This window comes from Pogoniulus pusillus, chromosome 21 (assembly GCF_015220805.1).
Source record: "Pogoniulus pusillus isolate bPogPus1 chromosome 21, bPogPus1.pri, whole genome shotgun sequence".
Classification (NCBI taxonomy): Eukaryota; Metazoa; Chordata; class Aves; order Piciformes; family Lybiidae; genus Pogoniulus; species Pogoniulus pusillus.
This window is the reverse complement of record NC_087284.1, coordinates 12,361,618-12,379,403: the sequence shown is the minus strand read 5'-3', so window position 1 is coordinate 12,379,403 and position 17,786 is coordinate 12,361,618. Positions and strand designations below refer to the sequence as shown.

General features: G+C 40.3%; 1 long non-coding RNA gene across 6 annotated transcripts in view; it reads right to left on the bottom strand.

Annotated features, from left to right (window-relative positions):
- Positions 1-17,786, bottom strand: part of LOC135184834 (uncharacterized) — a 145,123-nt gene that overhangs the window by 66,026 nt on the left and 61,311 nt on the right. For 5 of the 6 annotated variants that reach the window (XR_010306206.1, XR_010306208.1, XR_010306204.1 and 2 more), the window contains exons 2-3: positions 6,447-6,545; positions 1,454-1,591 (exon numbers count right to left, since the gene is read on the bottom strand). This is a non-coding gene — a long non-coding RNA (uncharacterized LOC135184834). The remainder of the gene's footprint in view (positions 1-1,453; positions 1,592-6,446; positions 6,546-17,786) is intronic. The other variant, XR_010306205.1, reaches the window with a different exon arrangement.

The window sequence follows — 17,786 nt, the reverse complement described above, 5'->3', positions numbered from 1 at the left end:
CTCCAACATCAATAGAAGTATTCATGCCCTGAAGTATTACATGTGTATTTTAGCACATTGCTGAATTAGATAGCAGATCGGAAGACTGCAGCTTGCTTTCAGCCTGCAGAAAATACAACTGAGTTTGAGAACTGCACTGATTACCCTAGTTTATAATCTCCTTAATATAAAAAGTTCCACAAAGATACATTTTGTTCCCTAGAGCTCCCCAGAAATGAGCTAAACATATGGACTGCTTGCTTACACCTACTACAGAAGGCTGAGTATTGAGGATTTATATATTTTAGTCTATGTGGTGTAAATATGTATAAATTTATATTGTGTTAATTTATGGCATACACTACAGAAGGTTTTGCGTGAGCTACATTGCATTCCTTCCCACGTTTCTGCTGAAATATTCATCTTCGGGTCTTTTTCTCCATGTTTTCCTTAGTCTCGCCACAGATGTTTGGGCAGCTTGCGTTAGAAGAGAATGTGCCTTAGAAGTACATTTAGGAGTTTAGGTGATGAGAATACCAAACTCAACTGTGTGGCTACAGCCTGACAGGACTAACAGGCTTGGTGAATGCTCACTGGTGTCTCAGACCTGCCTTCCGATGCACAGGCAAGTATCGCAACATGGCTTGTCAATTAGCACCACCAAGACAGACACCCAGTGCACAGAGAACTTCTGTCTCCAGGGCTGCCAAAGCAATGCCTGACAAACATTGCGTTTGCACACACAACACAGATACATAAAGCTTCTTTGCCAAAAGGAGGACTGATTCTCACAAGAACAGGCCCCTGTGTATCAACAAACTGCACTCAGCCTGCACAAGCAGGCCCTCCCATCTGCCTTCACGCAGCACTCAAGAATGTAAGCGCATTAATGTGTCCCACTCACTCTGAAATCAATTGGACTCTTGCTGTTGGCTCAACAAGAGCAAGGTCAAACCACTGGGCCAAAACATAGCCCTTATCTCCTCAAATCCTTATCACAGCTCTATCAACACAGCATTTGTGTACAAGGACTGGCAGTATCCCAGGAGCCCCAGTGCCAAATCACAGTAACACTAAGAGCCTGATGCCTGCCATAACATTCAGCAAGAGATAAGAAGACACAAGGAAAACTTTATCAAAGTATGACCTAATCAGCAGAAGCTTCCATTCAAACTGTGCATCAACATATTGCATTTCATTGACTTAGTGGAACACGGAAATGCACAGCTACAGAAATAGTACCAGAGGGAGTTACCTAAATAAATAAATAAATCACATAGAGCTAAATAAATCTTTCAGCCCTTACAGAGTCCCAAATACAACACATAGTACTAACTGACAGAAGAATGAGTAAGAGGATGTATCTGCGAATATTTTCTCACACACACACCTATGAATTACTTTGAATTTTTTACCCTTTCCTGCCATTCATTGTCCAAAAGCATTTCTATGTTTAGTGTTTATGGTGACATACCAGGAGACCTGGCTTCAAACTTATGTGCTGCTTCACATTTTCTGTTCCATTCTGGGAAAGACACTTTCTCCTTTGAGGTCCTCTGGGACAGACACAATCATGGACATTTTTCTCCAGTAGTCTTCTTTTCTCATCTACCTGCAATCAGGAATAGATTTTAAAAGGTATTCTGATAGCTAAAGTTGCAACCAATGCCCCTGACAATCCCATCAGTCACTTCACTTTGCCCTTGAGAGTGACAGATCTATTCCCAGCTCCCTGCAGATCCTCACCAGATCTGATCCCACACTCTAGGATAGAGCACTGAGCACTGTATATATTGCCTAATACAGGGATGTTTATATTTCACAGGAGAATGTTGGAAAAAATGGAACATTCAGCAGTAAAGAGACATATATTCCAGCAGAGTTTAATTTAGCTTTTCTAGGGAGCTTTTCCATAAGTACAGCTACACAACACAATTGCAGATGTGTCCAAAAATGCTTATAAAGCACTTTTACATAAAGGAAGAGAATAATTCTAATTTAGCAGGTAAAAATTACAGTAAACAAGAGTGGAGATTATATTACCCTGCTGCATTGCTGGATAAAGGTTTAAATAGGCCATGCATTTTCCTGCTTTTGTGTTATAAACAGGTCAACTAAAGCCTCACATGTAACTAAAACTACAACTCTCAGACTGCTGCTCTTCTACTTCACTTGTTTGCCCAACTCCTTCCCAGGCTGTTGCAAATACTTCTTGTCTCACCTGCTGAAAGTATCGCACAGGAAATCAGCACTGCTTCCTGACTGACCTTAACCCTCTCCAACACAAAAAGAGCTACATAACGCTGGGAAGATGCTGTTTGACTCTTAACACAACAGAACCAGATTCTTAGCTACAGTCCTAAAACAACCCTCAAAGATGAAATTTAAATGTAATACTGTTTAGGGCTCCCATGTGGCTGATCTTCTGATTCTCCTACTTTCCTCCCCCTTTCTTCTCCTAGCATTTAAATAATGACTGAAGGATTAAAAACAACAGAAGTTAGTAATCACGCCTTAAAGACAACAGAACACAGTCAGTGTTGATGGTTTGAATACCTCAGTAGGCTGAAATATATTAGTTTCAGTGAATTTAGGTAAATAGAGAGAATAGTTAAAAAATACAACAGCAACAACAACAAAATCTCCAAAGTCTGATCTTAGATAATTAACAGCAGAAACAGGGCTAAACTGAAATAAATTATTCAGTGCAAGCACTTCAGACAGCTCTTAAGAATAACACATGGATCTGTGGCACTCTTTAGGGGACTTTGTGCCTATAAACTAATTAATAGATCTGACTTCTCCATATGTAGTTTTTCCATCTGTAACAGATAAAGTATGGATAGGTTTCTTCATCTAACAGGAAAAATTAAAACTTAAAGTTATTTTTGTAAGTAGTAGAATATTCTCTAACTCACTCAGAACACAAATGTGTGAAATACCATGACAGAATGGAAATTGATTTTGTAAAATGTGAGAGCGAACGACCGCACACCGAAACATGTGGTGCAAAGTCAGAGGAAGGGCGCTCTGCTTCCTTCCCCTCCAAACACCACCCAGGCATGTTGCAATCCACTGGGGTATCTAATAACCTGCTCCTTGCTACAGCGAGCAGGCAAGAAGGCCACATCTAAAGTGGTTTCACTCAAAGGGGAAAGAAGGGTTGCAAGTTTCTGGCATTGCACTTTGGGCAGCAAGACTTCACTCAAGCCTTTGCATGCATTAGTCTTAAATGGCTTTGGAGATACACCTGCCATTTTATGGTCTGACTTCCCATGTTGGGGGAAGTGCTTGGTCCCCTTTCTATAATCAGGAGCTTCCAGCCACTTTTTGGAGCAACTATCATGCTGTGTGTGCATGAACACTTTTCTCAAGAGCTGGGGCTGGGCCAACCACTAAACAAGTGGCAAATTCTCTCTATTAACCATTCTCTTTTCCTAAAGGGAAAGAGGAAGGGAATAAAGGAGCGAGACTTACAGGTTGGAAAATAAAACCAAACCAGCTTTAACAGAATTAATAACAAGAAAATTAAACAGATACAAGTAGATACAATGCAACTACCTGAAGGGAGGTTGGCACAAGGAGGGGGACAGTCTTTTCTTGATGGCAGGTGACGGGACTAGAGGAAGTGGTTACAAGCTGTGCCAGGGGAGGTTTAGGCTGGATGTTAGAAATATTTCTTCACTGCAATGGTTATCAAGCATCAGAATGGTCTGCCCAAAGCAGTGGTAGAATTGCCATCCCTTCAGTGCTGGGTCAAGGGTTGGACTGGATGATCTTTGAGGTGTTTTCCAACCAGACATATTTTGTGATTCAGGAGCTGGGTTGTGGAACTGAACTCAGGAACACATAGTTTGGGATGGAATGTAAGAGAAAAGAGAGACTCCTCTTCAGATGCCAGCCAACTGAAGAAGAGGCACTTGACCCTTGTGATCCCTAAGCCATATATTGAATATATATGGAACCGAATCCTTCACTGGTCAGTTTAGAATCACCTATTCTGTCTGTTCTTCCCTGCAGGTGTCACCTCTCACTTACTGCACCCCAACATGGTTCACAAGAATTAGTGGTGATCTTGGTCAGCACACCAATCACAGAATCACTGAATTACTGAGGCTGGAATAGACCTCTGAGATCATCAAGCCCAGCCTATGAGCTAACACCATCACACTGACTAGGCTGTGTGTCCCAGGTTGGGAACTATAGGATGAAAAATCCTCTAGGGACTGGAAAACGGATATTCAATCCCATCATTCTGCCATCTCTTTATAAACTCGTGGCAAAGCCAGCTCGTTCTCCTTTCCTCCCCCTCCAGCACTGTGTCAGGTGGGAGCTGCTTTTATCAGGACGAACATGTAAGAAGTAGGTCAGTTTTGGGGCCTCCAGAGGCTTGTGTTTAGGCCTATGGATGGCAGAGGTGTTTGGGGGGCGGGGATTGGAGTACTGGGCATTATAGATTTAGTTTTGGGTTGGGGGAAAACTCAAGAGGGTCGCTATGGATGTTGTATCTGCTTTGTAGCTTCTTTCTGTATCTCTCTCTTCAAACAGCATCATGTTTTCTCTCCAATTCATTTGAGAGCTTCATTTCTGTTGCCTTTCATTAAAAACCATGACAGAATAAGTGGTGGTCTGTATGGGGAATGGTTGCTGGTTTGCATAATTTGAATTGGAGAAAATACAGAATTGAAGCTAAAAAAAATGGTGCCTTTTGGTGAGACTGTGATGGAGAGCTGCAGTTTGGAGCCCTGTTTATCACCACTGATATTCACCAAAACAAACCAATTGAGAGTCTCAGAAGTGAGACTTAACGTCTTTTCATCAAAAGTGGTTTGTGACTCCCACAAAGAAACCATCCAACAGCAGTGCCATGCCCAGACAGTATCTGTGCCAAGAATTAAAAACTCTTGGCCATCTCACCTGTCCTTGTCCAACATCCATTTCCCGCCCCAACCTCATCACCCAGCAGCCCAAACATCTGTCTGCCTCCACAATGAAACTGCTTCTTATCCAGCTTAATCACCACAGCAATAATCCTGCCCTAGTCTCTAAATGCAACATTTGCTTGAGTGTTGACATCAGATGTCATTATTGACTTTTAGAGGAGCATTGAGAAGAGTTTCGCTTCACTTCATCTTGTGTTGCTGAATAAAGACAACATGCCTTGACATCTGTCCTTTAATCAGCATGAATAATGGTAAACTTCTGGATGAAACTCCAGATTACCTCCCATCAGAAGTTAGGCCAAAACCCAAACTAAGTACTCCACAACATGTTTGGTGGCTGCACTCAGATGTGAGGGTTTGGGTTCACTTCCCCAGTATACTGATTCTGCACACAAGGTCGCTAAGGTATTTCTTCTTTTTATCCTAGCATTTGTCTTCCCTTAGGCTTCACTCCTTACCACAGAGCACTCTTCCCAAATTGCCTGGTTGTCTCATTTGGGTTAGTGAGAAATACAACACTGAAGTGTGAGTACTTAAAAATTAACCACATACATCTAGATTATTCCTCTGTTTGTGCTGAGGTTTGGTTGTAGAGTTGGGGGGCTTTTTTCTGCAAACCTACACACCTTTTAAAAACAGTTGGAATTCATTTGTTCTTGGCCTTTTTTTTTTTTCTTTTTGGTAGTTAATATGCATCTTCCTTTTTCCCCACACAGATTTCACTTTAGCAAGCTAAGAAAATAGTATCATATGCCATAGATCCAAATTTGGGCTAGAAAAGAGCTATGAGTGCATTTCAAAAGGAAAAGTGCACAAGTCTCCAAGAGAATCTATTGCCCTGTACCACCAGTCTCAACCATCTGTTTGAACACTACTTAGGCAGAATTGTCATGGTCTTTCAACAGGATCCTCCTCTTTCACATTGAGTGTATTAAAATAATGGGGAAAAATACAATTAAGAAATCCTTCCACTGTTTTATTTACTCTTCTGCTTAAGGAAGCAAAAGTTTCCCCAGCAGTTTCCCTGATGTGTATTCAGTATGCCAGTTAAAGAATAGAAGACTGGAAGAAAGCCAGCATGTGACTGCTCCTTCAAGTGCTTGTGCTCCCATGGTCAAGGTGAGTGCAGACATGCAAGCAGCAATCCTGTTTTGTCAGCAGTCATCCTATGTGTGTTGTTCTTATCATGGAGTCACTGTGTGGCAAGGCAAATGCACTCAACAGAACAACCAGCTTCAGACACACACATATATCTTCCATGAGATACCCTGCCATGGGGATATCTCATCTTCACCACAGCTAATAAGCACCTGCTTTGATATCACCTACTTTGTAAGCAGGCTGTCAGGTCAGAATCTATGTGAATGCAGCCCAAGTGTCTGGATTCCAGCCTTAGCCTCTATTCACTGTCCACACACACACCAAGACAAAAAAAAAAAAAAAAGAGAAAAAAGAACAGCTGCTCTCTGGGGGCTGAGCTTGTTTCCTATATAGTAATTTCAGAGAGGTGAATCTTCCACTAACCTGGTTGGCTGACACAAATTGTGCAGGGAACAACAGGAGGCTTGTCAGCACTGCTCCAGCATACAAATGAACGTAGCAGACTGGTAGCATTAAACTCACCTAAAGATAAAATTATGATCTTCAGTCATTGAGAAAGATGATAACTTAACCACAGGATGTATCGCAATTAGCTTCCTCAGCAGCCTCCAGAAGCAATATATACAAATTACAAGATAATCTTCCGCAATTTGAAACCATTTAGGATCTTTAGCATCACATACTTGGATCAATTTAAATCTTAAAGTTGCTATCATCTTTCCTTCTTACTCAGAGATAAATATCTCCTCGTTTTTCAAGTGAAACATAGCTGACATGGATTTTATCTGGCCTCAGTGTATAATTTCTTTCTTTTAAGTTCGGTGGGTGAAGTACAACGAACTGCGCAGGACTGTGGTTACAAAGCGGCGGCAGCGCTGCCCAGCGCAATCTGTGTATTAGATTGCCCCCAGTGGCATGAGCTGTGAAAATCCTTTTTTTTTTTTAAATCAAAGAGAGAGAAATGAAAACTTCCAATAGAGAAATAGGTTTGCTGGTGGGGAAAACCAAAATTGCTGCACGTGGAAATTTTCTAACTTTCACCCATTTCTAGGAAACTGGAACAGGAGGATCATCCTACTCCCAAAGACATCTGCACGGTGGGGATATAGGGAAATAACTGCAGTACAAAAGATTTCAACACACTAAAGCTTGCTCAACAGTGAACTTCCCATTGAGCCGAGTCCATTTATACTTTCATTAACGAGCTCTGTGTGTCTTTTGGATGTGCCCCTTTGGACAGAATACTTTAAAAATAGCTCAAGAACTTGAGAGGCTTGATTTACTGCACAGTCTGGAAGTAGCCAACACATTTATTTCTGTGGCCTTCTCCTTCCTCCTTCTGCCTTGTTTTCTATTTAGCATCTGGCAAAACTGGAAAAAAACAGGACATAAAAAATCCCTTAATTGTGAGTAAGCTCTCATTATTATGTTTGTCTTTATAAAATGGCTTGTTTGGTTAATGCCTCCTTGCATGGAAAATTCTCTTTTGCTGTCCCCTGCAGTTGCTTTGTGTTTTAGTGTCTGCTTTTGTAAGGGGAAAAAGATGGATGCTGGGTTAAATCATGGCCCCTTTCCACAATCTGTGGGACTTATGTTGTTCATTTCCATGGCACCAAGATTTGACCCTTATTCTTAACAGTGAGTCTCCAACAGTGGCCTACTGCACCATTTGGAGAGAATGACTGAGTCCAAAGTTACTCTTTAAAATACCAATGATTTTCAAAAGCCTGTTTAATTCATTAGGCTTTAGCCAATCCCCTCAGCCTGGTTCAGACAAATCCAGCGAGCAGTGTTCTTTCAAGCTGCCTTTCGCCTTCTAAGTTGCAGCACTCTTAACTCTGCATAGCGTAAAAATTTACCTCAGAGGAAGAATTTTTGCTGTTGAAATCTGCAGCTGATACTTGCACACATGATGATTTCAGAGTGACTGATTCTTTGCTGCAAAACAATTGACTACTTAAAACCTGACCAGGAGACTAACATTTTGTAACAAAGTAGTCTCACTCGAGTTTAGAGAAACCAATAACAAATCTGCAAACTTTTACATACTTGGTAACTATGGGTAGCTGTCTGGACTCAGCCAACAGAATTAAACATTTGAGAGATTGTGATTCATGATATAATCTGGTTACGAAGTTAATTACACCTCTTGTCATTGTTGACAATGCATGATTAGAGAGACAAAAATCTTGCTTCCACTAGTCTAGTTCCATGGGAGGGTATAGACAGAAGGAAAGAAAGCAATGAAAACAAAAGAAGTCAAAACAACTTTCTTATTTTAGAAAAGACTACTCGAGTCCAGAGAAAGAAGAAAAAAGAAAATCATCACAGTGAAGAAGAACACTGCAGTTTCCTTAAAATGATAAAGGAGATGATACATGGGTAAAATGGAATAAAAGGCTGTTTTCAGTGTATCTGGAAGTGAAAATGTAAAGGGAAGTTAGAAAACTATAATGGAAAAAACAATGAAAAAAACAAACTTGAACATAACACAGAGTTCCAGCTTTGCAAGTAAGGCAACACATTCCAGTACATCACAAAGATGCCAAGGCTTCTCTCAAACAAAAGCACAGGTTTTTTGAGAATCAGAAATCCCCCTTAGAAGCAAGGACTGTATTTGCTGCCACTTGTGATCTGCAGTTCCATGCACACACTGAGAAAGAACGGAAATTGTAAGCCTTTCATATTTTCTGAGGTATTGCTTAGTCTACATGCTCATCCCTTAGGGGCTGAATTTATTGAAATGAGAAGTTGTTTAAAGTTAATTTCACAAGTCACTATAAAATTCTGTGTGCTAAGGCAACGATGGCTGTTTTTAAAATGATTTTTTTTTGTTCAAAATCTTAATTACTATAGAACAAACCTCCCAAACATTGGTTGAATTGTAGATCATTTTTAGGATGACGGTAAGTCCCCAAGTTTAAGGAGTCTGTTCCACATGAAACTGAAACTTCTTAAGATCATGTTACTACACTCATGGGAAAATTTCAGTGACCTGACTGAAAAGCAAATTGTGATTTTGCCTGCAGACAAAAATAGAGAAGGAACAAGGTTCAAGTAATATTCATAAAGTGCACACACACACACTCATGAATAAACAAACAAAAAACTCTGATAATTTTAGTAGAGAAAAGGCCCATAATTTTTGAGCTTTTCATTGGTACACTGCTGCAAAATAAAGTTAGAAGCAATGCTAAAGACCTTGCAGGGCATGCTACAAAGTTTGCTTATTTGTCTTGCCTTGCAGGTGATGAAGGGTCTCGGACAAGAAGGATCATGGCATGGCTTGCTTTTAGCTTTGGTTAAGCATCATATAGTTTTATATGAAAGAGTAATTCTTCCTATTTTTGTAATTTAACTTAACTACAAGATGATTTCTTCAAGCTCACTGCCAACAGTTATTTAGAAGTAGGAGGAAGTAAAGAGCTGAGATTACACTGTTTTCAGGGGCATTTCCTCAATGTTTTTTGTTAGTTTGCTTGTGTTTGATTTTTTTTTTTTAGTTGATAATGCTATTAAAACTTTGTTTCCAAATCTACAGGTGAATCCAGTAACTACAAAGATGGTAATAAAAACAGCACTTAAAAACAGTCTCCTCAACAGAAATCAGCCAACCCAAATAAGTTTGGGGCCTGTAATTACACTAATTTAATTTAAAAACTTGAGTCAGTCCCCCTTAAAGTGCAATTGAATTTAGGATTCACAAAGCAAAAAGGGGAAATGGCACGTTAATTTTTTAACTTCTGCCAATGTTTCAAACCTGGAAAGTGCTACTCTCAAGCAAGACTAGTAGTTCTGGAAGGAATTATAGGTTGACTGTACTTAAAACTAAACATTGCAGATCATTCATATCCTGTTCATCCAGAAATTCACTGTAAATTTTAGAATCTTAACAGAAAAGAGAGCAGAAGTGTGCTGGACAAGTACCAGCTTTTGAAATAATGAAGTTTATTGCATGCACACACTAGCCACTTACTTTCATACATGCATGAGAGGAAGGCCTGACTGGTTAGCAGTAGGAACAAATTTCAAACAACTATTTCAAGTGTGACAGGAGAGAATGTTGTGGGTTTTTTTTTTTTTCCTCCTAGGAATAAACTTATATCCTAGCCATAGAAATGTGAGCTGCCCATGGCCAAGCACACATACAGACCTGAAAACACCATTACCATTCATGGTTGTAAATCAAAACAAGAAATCATTTCAGTAAGATCATTCTCTGGTTTCTGCTTTTTCTTATAAATGAAAGGCAGACACAGGCCTATCCCATTTTCAAACAACAACAACAACAAAATCATTTTGGGATTTAGCAATGATTTAATTAGTATTAGCGATGGCACACCATAAACATTTTCCCCCAAGCTGAAGCACAAACAGCTTACACACATTTTCCATGTGTGCTTTCTTTGTGTGTCTCTGAGCTGCTGCAACTGTTTTCATTAAAACAGTAAAAAAACCCAACACTTCCCGTATGAATCAGAGTTTCGTATTTTAACTGCAGACTCCTCATTTAATGGTTTAGTTGTTGATTGAATTAATATGGATGTTTAACAAAGGTGGATCAACTAGAAAAACAGAGTGAGAGGACAGGGAATACAATTATGGGATGGAAAAAGGGAAAAGTGAGACTCAACTAGCGTAGTGCCAGAGCAAACAGATGTGACATGATGACTTGTACCTCCTTTCCCATCATTTCCATCAGTATTAATCTGTGACACACTTCCAAGCCTTATGGAGTAAATACCTTGAGGCAAAACTAAGAGAACAACCTTGCTTTGGACTAATGTCAGAAAAAAGATAAAAGGAAAAGTACATAAGCCTTAGCTGTGGCAGCTGATGTTGGCACTGCCAATGGACCTCATTCAAAGTCTGCTTTAGAGAAGTCAGGTGTTCACTTAAAATGTTCCTGCAGCTTTTCTGTTGATGATCTACATGGAAGGCACTCTCTTGGAAAGATGACAAGATGGGTGAGAAACTGCCTGTTGTTGCAGGACAAGCCATTTGCCATGGCTGGATCACCAGGATCTAGAATGTTTCCCATGAGGTGATACTGATAGACTCACGGGACCTTCAAGAATGCAGGAAAGTAAAGACAGCAGACCTGGCACCTGGACCAAGGATTAAGTATTCCTACATGAAGAGCTAGAAGTCTGAATGGCAGCTCTAGAATCCATTCAATTCCAAAGCTATAATGGGCTCCACAGGAGAAAACCTTACTTGTAGGCATTCAAAGTCTGATGGACACACAGGAGGTTAAAGCACTTTCGAAAATGAGGCCATGGTTTCTCAGTTTGTCAGGATCTCTTAGTAAATAATTATTTTATCTGCCTTATGTGAGGGCTTGGTATAATCATTTCCCCTGAATGCTTCTCCCATTGCACTAAGAATTACCATACTGATCCAAGAGGATTTGAACTCACTGCTCTTTTCTGTGCACAGGAGCAAAGATGCTACAATTAGGCACAAGCAATATATTGCTCCCTGAATACAAAAGAAAGGTACTGGAAAGGAAATCAGTTAAAACCATTGAATCCACAAGTAACAGATTCAGCAAAGTGATCTCTGGTTTGCCAAGACAACTGCCATGCATACAAACATCAGCATAAATGCATACATTTAGGTTTTGTTTGATACGAACCACTGCAGGGTCATAGCATCTTACAACCAGTGCTGAGATGGTTTTCAAGCTATGAGGCACAGAGCATGTAGAAATTCAGGTGCTTTTTCTGTGCCTCCTATTTCTCCTGCTGGTAGCATAACCATTTCTGCTGTTAGTACCTCAGTTAATACCTGTAACATTTCCAAGGGCAGTGGAGGAACTGTGGGTCTTCTGCCAACTCAGACCTTACCTTGTTACCTACAACTTGGCAGGATATATCACTCATAAAATGATAAGCAGGTGGAGGAAACACCTGCAGTTCACAGTGGTTTTGTTCAAACAACTATGAAACAGCTTCAGAATCAGACCCTACCACATGCCAAAGAGGTTGTTTCTGCTTCCCACTTCCCTATACCAGTAGAAAAGCCTGAGTGAAGATCCAAGTGTCTTACCATGCTAGGGACTGTGGACTGACTCCATCAAATTGGGGAGTGATTTAAAGAGAGCTGTCTCTTTCCATCTCTGTGCGCTGAATCAATTCACTAACCTAGCAGAAAACAAGCCTAGGTAGAGGAATCAGGTTGTATATGTGGTGAGGGCTGGAGCTCACAGAAAGCACAGTGCAGCTAGGGTAAGGATGATGGAAAGCAGCAGAGGGAAGGTGCAAGTGAGGACTCCACAAGAATAGACAGTGTACTGTTAAGTTTGACACCCATTTTGCAAATCTGTAGCATTGGTGTGTGCAAATCCCAAGGTTATCTTTAAAACAGAAACCAGTGCAGATTTTTTAAATGCAAAATTATTTGGAACCATGAAAAGAAGCAGAATTTGCCTGGACCACCAAGTAAGCTTTATCTTTCTCACAGACAGATAGCTCTGTGAGGAGTGGATCCCACAAGAAACTGCATCTCAGGTTTTCTTTCCACCACAGAGACTCTGATGTCTAATAGGCACTGAGTTCTGGATCCTACAGGTCTGGAAACCTTCTCACTGCCTTCTCATTTCTCCCCAGCCACCACCTTTTGAGACCTCTAGAGATACTTAATACATTCTAAGCCATTGTTACATTTGCTTGAAACAGACCATGAGTTCATGAAAGATTGCTCACGTGTGGAAGGAGAGATTAATAATTAACACAGTCTGTCCTAATGCATACTTTTTTTCATTAGTGGAAGACAAACACAATCCTATTTTATTAACAACCAGTTACAGGCCAGTTTTTGCTCCTGGTTATACAGCTGTAAGCCCAGAATTACTCTGATTCATCAGTTAACTCCAGTGACAGTGGAGGACAACCCAAAGGGCCTAAGTAGATTGAGACAGACTACTAAATTCCCTACCTAGCAGATAACAACATGCTTATGAGATGTGATGGGGGCAGCACATATTCAATTTTTTAACAACTCCTTGCTTGTGCCTGACAAATTAAAACATTTCAAGTAGCAGGTAAAAAATCAGAACACTGTACAGCTGACTTTAGTTTACCCTTTTTAGTGGGGCCAAGAAAAAAAAAGAATATTTAACCACATTCCAGAAAAACTTGTACTCCATTGCTTGAGGTACAGTATTTTCACAGGACATTGTTAATTCAACACCAGCACAGGATAAAGCAAAATGAACTTCCTTTGTTACTGACTACTGCTGCATTACAATAAAAATTATAAAATTGTGTTGCTGTTTGTTTTTTTTTAAAATCATTGCTTTATGCCTACTTTTGTATTTTATTGGATTAGAACAGATGAATTTGTCCTAGTTTTCTTACAAGCCACTTTTCATGGCCTGGCTCAGTAGCAAAACTGTATTATTTTCAAAAGAACAAACTCTCAACATCTTCAATAAATTTTCCATTCATGCTACAGTTGCTTAAAAAAAATAAAAATCTTAACAACTTTAGCATCTGGATTTAGACTGGCTAGAAAGGCAAATTTCTCAGTAAGTGACAACACTTCTTCAAATAGTTGTCTTCAGCCCATTTTTTAACGCTTTATACCACTTCAAGCCTTGGATCATTTATTCTAGCTAACCAAATTCTTACTCTTAGCCCATCACTGACTGCTCTGGCAGGAAAGCCTCAGTTATTGCCAATGGAAGAACAAGACAAAGCTTTTTTTTTTCCTTAACTCTCAAAAAACATGAAGCCACAACAGGCCTCCCCTATCCTAACAGACTGCATCTCCTGAAAGTCTCCTTGCTAGTCAGAGCAACATTAACATCTCCTTTGGAAAGCAGGGAAGCCAGCTCGAGACTCGCAGCCTCTCCTACTTTCGAAATAGGAAAACATGTGCTGTTGCCACCCCAGCAGGTACGCTGTGAGGCAGAGCCATCTGCTGAGGCAAACCACCACCTTCTCCCTGTCTGAACCAAAGGCCCCTAGGTAAATAGAACTCCCCTCAGGCATCCTGCCTACGTTGTCTTTAATCAAGTAGACTGCTGTCCTCTCCTTTCACCAGCTAGATGTATTCTTATGCTGGATCACCTCAAAACCCATGCAACAAATCTGAATGTTCTCAAGTAGACACAGCTTCATTTTCTGCAGCATACACAGTGGTACGCTTTTACCCATGGTAATTGACATTTGCACTAGCCCAGATTCAATGAAGATCAGTCAGATTCCTTCCTAATAACATCAGTCATCTTGAATGACAGACTTTAGCTGCTAACTTAATTGATCATTCTGACAGAGATTTGGGGGAAAACTCTTCTAAGCATAGCAATGAAAGTCGAATCAGACAAGCAGACTCACAGAAAGGTGAGTGACTTTCCCAGAAATGTAGTTTTACAACATTTAATGTTGTTTGGTTGGTTTTGAATGTTATTTTGATACAGAGAAAGGAAAGGAAATAGTAAGAATGACACAGTATGTCTGGAAAACACAATGGCCAGATCCCACTGCTATTCCTTAAACTCATTGTTTCCTTTCCCTGCAGAAAGTAGTACTAAAAACTCATGCTGTAGGGTAGTAACAGCAGCAATCCCCTAGCATTTTGTCTGTGGATCACTGTCAGCTTTCAGAATGCAATCTGGGTTACCACAATGCCTTGTAACACTAGCCTTTTAAATCAGCACGGCTTTGTAAGCCACTAGTGATCAGCAAAGCATCACCGAGAATCAGTGCTCTCAATAATGTGACATCAACAAATCATGACTGGGCTAACAACAGAGCTTGCCAACGTCAAGTTGCTCTGCTGGTTATAATTCTGCATTTGAGTTCTAAAGACAGGGCAAATGGAACGGTGACAAATACAGCACCACTTCACTTAGAGATCACTTAGTTAAGTCTCAAACTGGGATTTTCCTCACCTGTTCAATCCAGAGCACCGTACTGTAGCAGCAGTAGCCTCAAGGAAACCATTGAGCCTTATCCTAAGCCTTCTCTTGGAGTCAGGTTGCACGGTAACAAGGAATTCCTGGCACTACAGCAGAGTAAACAGTTCTCCCATGTCCAGGATATAACACCAGAAGAGATGATAATAAATAAGCCACTTCAACAGGGCTGTGAAAAATGATCCGTGACATATCTGCAGTGAAGCAAATGTCATCTCAGAACAGACTCGTCTGGATGCCTACAGGAGAGCACACCAACCGTCTGGCTCAAATTCACAGCCCACTCCTAGGCCGGGGCTGTGAGCATATTGAGGACTGACTAATGCTGCACAGCGGTTCTCTACCTTCCGAGCGCTCTCTCAAACTATTAGCATCACAGCATATCAAACAGTCTGTCACAAACCTGTTTAGCACTCCTTTCCCAGATTCAGACAGGTATTCAGCAGCAACTATTCAGTATGGATATATGCACCTAAGTGTCAGCTCTCTAGTCATCTGGACCGCTGCGTCAAATCCAGGGCAGAATTACAGCCCTTGTGTCTTTGAAGATCGGCACAGTCACGTAGGATTTGAAGTGCAGCTCCTTGCACTAAAAGCCTCTCCATGGTCACCTGAAGAGCTATTCACATAAGCTAGCTTCAGCCTGGTAAGACATGTCCTACAGTCAGTGCAGAAGCACCTCCAGAGGAGAACAAGGTGATCCAGAACAGAAGCCTAATTCACTTGTTCTGGTGAGCCACTTTCTATGCACTGCAGTCTAGGGAGACTTTACAAATACCCTCTCCTTTTATGCTGCCAACTCCTAAGACTTTATTATGAATCGTATAGCATTTGATGTTTCCCTTTGTCCTGTTTGAGCTAGAACAGATCTAATTCTGTTCAGTGATTTTCATTTGTAGCTCAGGCTCCTTTCAGTAACCACTTTCTGCAGGTAATGCCATATTTTGGCAGACAGCATCTGCTTTTATCAGTGACAACACTGATGTTTAGAGTTAGCACCAAGGATTGGTGTGCAGATGAAGGTCACTGCTAAATCTTGTGTGCCACGTTTAGATGCGGTAGAAGGTGGCACCTGTGGGGAGAAGCAGACAGGACAGGGAACTTTAAACTGAAGAAAACAGATAAAGCTGACGGATCACAAGGGTCAAGCTCCACTTCTTCAGTTGCCAGCATCTGAGGAGGACTCTCTCTGTTCTGCTTTCAATCCCAATCTGTGTTTCTCTGAGTCCAGCTCCTGAAACAGGCTCCCATCTGCCATTGAGTCTAATCTGGGACTTGCCCCTTGCCTGCCCTCAGCATCATGGTGACAGTGACCATCGGGGGGTTGGGTTTGATACTGGTTTTGTATAAATTTGCATCTATTTAATGTTATTATTGTAACCATTTTAGCTTTCTTTTCCAACCCATCAGTTTCTCTGCCTTATTCCTTTTCTGTTTGGGAAGGGAGAGAGGTCAGCTTCTAATCCATGCCACTCTTCAAGGCCCTTTTTCCAAATTCACTTAGTTTTATAGTGACCTTGCCTTTTGCTAAATACATTATTTATTATATATTTTCTGATATTTATATATTTTTTTTTCTGTAGTGGAGAAAACTATTAAGTGTACAGATTAAAAAAACAAAAAAAAAAAAAAAACAAAAAAAAAAAAAAAAAAAAGTGTGGGAACAAAAGGCATAATAAGAGTAAACCAGAAACTACCCCAGCTTTTTTTAAAGCCAAACTCATGACATTTCAAGGTTGGTACTCTCAATACTCAGCTCACTCTTATTGCAGTAGTTTAAGAAGTCATTTGAAATTTGCAAAAGGAAGACCTGCATTTGCCTCCTGACTCGTTCCAAGGGGTTTTAATATGTTCAATGTTTGATTTTCTCAAATTCCCACATATATTAGAATTCCATTCTATTTGTTATTTCAAGGCCAACTCAGCTTCTCACAGCAGACCGAAGAAAACTTTGCCTCTTCTTAATATCTGCACAGATATGAATTGTAATATGTTCTCCTAAAACATCATGAGCATTGCTTATGACTGACAGTTACAGTTGCTTTAAGTGAAAAGGACTTCCAAATGGCATTATGTAAGAATCTAATAATTCTCAACAACAACAAAAAAAATTGTTTCTGAAGTAGTTTCAATGTCTTTTTTAAGGTCATGTCTAAAAGTCTGGATGCTCTTTAGAGCAAGATGCAGTCTTCAGTAAACGCTGCCATTGTCAGCTGATGAATTTACCCAGCATTAAGATTGTATTTTAGGTCCATTCCTATTTTCCTTCACGTGAATAATTTTCACAGAGTTTTCCCATGTGTTCTGCTTGCAATCTTGAGATGAAAATAGGAAAGCTGTTCCCATGATTTAGAGTGATCCACTTTTCCAAAGGAACTGATCATTCAACACCTGCAGGTTACCTTAAAACCACAAAATTTGAGGTGATGAGGACTTTATGTTAGATATCTCTCATCAGTCTCAGACTGCATTTTTGGAAGTACAAGCACATAACTAGTTAACCTCCATGGTTTTGTTAATAATTAATTAATGGAATTCACATTTAGTTCTTGAAAGAAACTTCATGAGGGGGTCCCCCATAATACTCACTGGCAGCCAACTAGTAGCAGTAACCTGCACATCACTTGGGCAAATCTCGATTCTGCACAGGTCTGCAGCTCATAATCTGCAGACAAGGAATCAGCACTATAGGGAATGCATATCTTACCTAAGCAGGCAAATCCTAGACTCTCTCTGTTACAATCATCTCTCTAAGCTTTAGATTACAATATTGAGAGCTTTCTCATTTGCTGTATCATTAGAGTAGAGGAATGAATGGATAATCAATGCATGACATGTTT